Source organism: Podarcis melisellensis (assembly GCF_964234715.1).
Source record: "Podarcis melisellensis genome assembly, chromosome: 1".
Classification (NCBI taxonomy): Eukaryota; Metazoa; Chordata; class Lepidosauria; order Squamata; family Lacertidae; genus Podarcis; species Podarcis melisellensis.
The window spans coordinates 30,515,965-30,520,325 of record NC_138528.1 but is presented as its reverse complement, the minus strand read 5'-3'; the positions used below and the strand labels follow the sequence as shown (position 1 = coordinate 30,520,325).

The 4,361-nt window shown below is 44.9% G+C and overlaps 1 long non-coding RNA gene across 1 annotated transcript; it reads right to left on the bottom strand.

Annotated features, from left to right (window-relative positions):
- Positions 1-215: 215 nt before the first annotated feature.
- LOC309359104 lies at positions 216-3,293 on the bottom strand. Its single transcript, XR_014163719.1, has 2 exons — positions 3,132-3,293; positions 216-528 (listed from the first exon to the last, which is right to left on the bottom strand). It is a non-coding gene; the product is annotated as an uncharacterized lncRNA (long non-coding RNA).
- Between the last annotated feature and the right edge of the window lie 1,068 nt (positions 3,294-4,361).

The following is a 4,361-nucleotide window of genomic DNA, read 5'->3' as shown; positions in this document are numbered from 1 at the left end:
ACCTAGTGGGCGAAAATTTGACATTATATATATTTTTTAATCTTTTGAATTTTTCAATTTTTCCCACGGCACACCAGGCAACAGGGAACAGTGGTTGAAAAACACTGAACTAGACCACAGAGCAGCATTTGAGTGAATGCCATGATAGTGATCATAATACCACCTGCAAAGAATTTATTGTGATATAATAGGAAAATGTTATAGAGCGGGACATCTTTGGAGAGACCAATGATGGGTTTATTGTTCTGCCTCTGAAGTTTTATGCAGCTCAGGGGTCTTGCTTTAGGCTCATATATACAAACACCAGTCAGAATTGAATAGTATGCATACAGCCATATTCAAACACTCCCCTGTCTCCCCTAAAAGCTTTGCAGAAGGGTGGGAGAGACTACAAAGGGGACTGTATTTTTGAGCTTCTCCTGCATCTGGGCAGAGGAGGCTGGAAACAAAAAGATGTGTAGCTTTTCCATATTTCCTGAAGTCTGAGCAGGACACAGTGCAGCTGGAGAGTCAAGAACAGTGAAGGTGCTGTGGGAGACATAGGAAGGGCATGGCGGGGGAGAGAGAAATATGTCTTGTTAGGCAGTAGTAAACATATTTCTATCCTTGTTTTCATTGTCAACGTATATCACGGAGGGGATTTTTCTTCTTCCTGCTCCATCACCTGTGCTTTCTCTGTCATCTGAGGTCACGCAACTGCAGCTGATGCTCACAATGTATGCAATGCTGTGAGGAAACTACAAACTCCTAATAGTGTACACCAAGTATTCCTGATATTAGAAATTTATACTGGATAGGTGCAATCCTTTTAACTTTTCCTATTTATAGAATCATTAAATGGTAGAACTGGAAAGGTCTCCAAGGATCATCTGGTCCAACAAAACTATACAAGCACAATTTAGTAACCTGTTCTAGTGGAACTGTTTCTTTCCTCCTGCACTATTTTAACCAAATTACCTCCAAGCAAGCAAACCAAAACAAAACCTCCACTCAGCTCTGAAGCTCACTGGGTGACTAGGGGTCAGTCACTTATCTCTTAGCCTAGCCTTGCTCACAGGATTGTTGTGATGACTAGATGGGCAAGGGAAGAAGTACACATGCTGTCTTGAGCCTCCTTGGAGGAAAGGAGGGGCATAAATGTAATAAATAAACAATAAAATTAAGTAGATTAGGGCTTTATTTTGACTACTATGCACTTTGGGTTGGTCTAGTTTGCGGGCAGCAATAAAACACATGGAGCTGATGAACTGAGTTAAGAAGTCCTTTAATAGCTTGTACAAATATTTATGTACAAATTAGTTTTTTCCTCAGACCATTGCCTTCTGTGTCCAAACGGAAGGCTGCTTCTGTTAGTTATTCCCAGCAATGAGCACATTTGGCAAAAGTCTGAAAAATCAAGACAGCTGTGAGACCTGGAATGTGGTCATTTTACTATGTGAATTATTCTCCTTCACAGTCCAACTGGGTGAGCAACTCCTTAAACACTTGAAGCTTGGATCTAACCTTATCATGCTCACTGTCCTTTGCTGCCCTAGCTGATTCTGATTTAGACTACTGAAGCTATTTATGTTCACACACTGCTTTGAAATAGTTTTGTAGTGTAGGGGTTACTGCAGAGTTGTCTGCTGGTGCGTACATGATTGGAATTACCATATGTCTCTTATTTTATAAGACACTGTATTTTGCAGAAAATGTAACTGGCAATATAAAATTGTCGTGTTATTGCTCATCTGCTCAGCCCCATACTCAGGTCTGTTTCTTGGTCACAGGAGACTCACACTGTAGTATGATCGAACTTTGAGAACCGGCTTTTATAAACCAAAACATTTATACAGTATTATATTATATTATATTAATCCAGTGAGCATCTCTTTCATAACTCAGCAAAGCTTGATATAATATTTCAGCCATGTACCTAATTTTTGATATGTTGATAGGATGACCTACTTTAAAGGCTGCTTTCAACATGGCTTTTCTGCAGTTTTAAAATACATCACAATGCAACTTTAGACTGGAGGTTATATGAGTGCCTATTTAATTGCTGACCAGAGTTCAACTGACTGGCTGACTGGATTCTTCCAGACTTGTTCGTCTCTGTACATCCCTGTACAGCTTGACGCCAGAGATACTTTGACGTAACATAAATTGTGGTTTTAAATGTGGAGTATGCTGATTGGTGTGGGGTATACATTTCTGAGAATTGCTCTACCTATTGCTTGGGACTTAAGAAAAAGTTATAGAACTGAAATCTGTGTGATGACTTGTTTGTCATGTTGAACAAGTTACTTTCTCTTGGCCTCAGTTGCCCGTTTGTATAATGGCAATAATAAGGTCAGACCTTCCAAGTCTGGAGCAAAGGCCATGTGACAAACCATTTATGATTTCAAAGAAAACAACGTGAGGCCAAAGATTAACCGATGAGCTATTTGAACAACAAAATCATCTACTGTACTGTATTTGCTTTAGAAAAGGATCCTTTGTCCTTAGGCTAGAACAACCTGGGACGGGAGCTTGTCGTATTTTGCTCTTGATGGGTGAGCTGGCAACAAACACCAGCAGGCCTTAAGCAATTTCTAGCTGGTGCAAGAGGAGGGCCGCGTTTCGTCCTGAGTTTGGGCTTCTATCTCTCGGGGGCCTGAGCCGATTTATGTAATCCGGGGAGCCAGAAAATCGCCCCCACGGACCTGTCTCGCCCCACCCAGGAGAAGAATCGCTCCACTCCCCGGGGCGAGGCGCCTAAGCTGCCTGTCCCTGGCGCTGACGGGGACACCTCGAAATAGCAGCTGGCCCGATTTCCCCGCCTCGCCTCCAGGGCCCAGATCCCTCCCCGCCTGGCTGCCTTTCTAGCCTATGAGCTCAATCGGCAGGCTCGGGCTGGGCGAAGCTCCTCCCTTGCCTAGAAACTGCGCCGGGGAGAGAGCGAGCTTCTGTTTGTTGTGACCAACGCGCCACCCGGCTCGCCTCGCTGCGGCGGCGGCGGCGGCCACGCCAGCTCCTCCCCGGCGGGCGAGTGCGGTCTGGCTGGCTGCCTTGCCGCCTCGCTCCCTCCCTCCTCTCCGGGCTTCCCTGCAGAGGACAAGCGCGGATCATAACAAATCCCAGCTCCGGGAAAGGAGAGAGCCCTCCTCTACCTGTTACCGCAGCTCCCTGGCAGCCTCCCAAGAGCCCCTACCGGCCGCCAGAGGCGGGCTGGGCGCATCCTAGCAGTCCCGGCCGGGTGCCTGCTCCCTCCTGGCAAAGCACTCTGTTTCTGGGACATTCCAGTAATGGGGAATAGCCGGAACCCCGCGCGCAATTTTCACCCTTCTCCTGGAGAGAGACTTTTGCATCCGCCAGTCCTTTCTCCTAGCGAGAGCCCCCGGGGGATTAAGTCAGTGTCTCGTGATCGCGGCACTAGAGAACGTGCAGAATATTCCATAGCTCCGTGCTCTCTCTTCAGGAAGGACGTTAGGTTATATTTTCCATACATAGGGCGCACGTGCGGTATTCCTTCCCAATCCAAGACTGCACGCAGAAACCATTTGGGTCCTCAGAGACAGGAATTTTATTTGCAGGAGCAGTAAATATAGGTTCCCATAGTAATAGCTCCGCGGTTTAGGTTGCATACCATAAACCTCAGTTTATTTGCTTCGTTTTTGCTGCATAGAAGCGGCTAAAAGAAATGTAGAGTGAAAATGAGGCCCCACTATGGGAAGAAAAACGTGCGGAGATTACTTTGAGATGTAGCCTCCAGTCTGAAGGAGTGTTCTGTGTGACTTAAAATCTTGCTATCTTATCAACACAACTGTTTAAGTAAAAAAAGGGGGATTCTGAACCACTTAGTGGTTAATCTGGTGATATTTCCAGGTTAAACTGGAAATCTGGGTATCCTGCTGTGATAAATCCAGTGCCTGCAAGGGGAGCCTGAGTCTATTATCTCTTGCTTTAGTCTGTTTTATTAGTTAAAGCATATAGTAGTTGAGAGGATGGGTAATGAGCTGCATGCAGATTATTAGTTCAAATCTTAGCACTGCTATGAGTTTGGTGGGCTGCCTTAGATCACTGGCTATGTTTGATCCTCTGCACTATTATTATTATTTTAATTCATTAATTAAGCCACTTTCTAGGACTACTTTCTCACAAAGTAATGAGCAAGGGAGTGAGAGACAAATTACAATATAAAAATATAGTCAAACATGGGTATAGCCAAGGGGGTGGGGCAGCAGCTGCCCCCCAATCAATAAAAATCAATACAAATACTTAACTAACTGAGGTTTGCCCCCCAACAAAAGCCTGCCTCCGCCACAAAAATCCTGGTTATGCCCATGTAGTCAAACAAATGAGAAGCTACTCTGAAGATCCAAGCTGTTTATCATATAAGT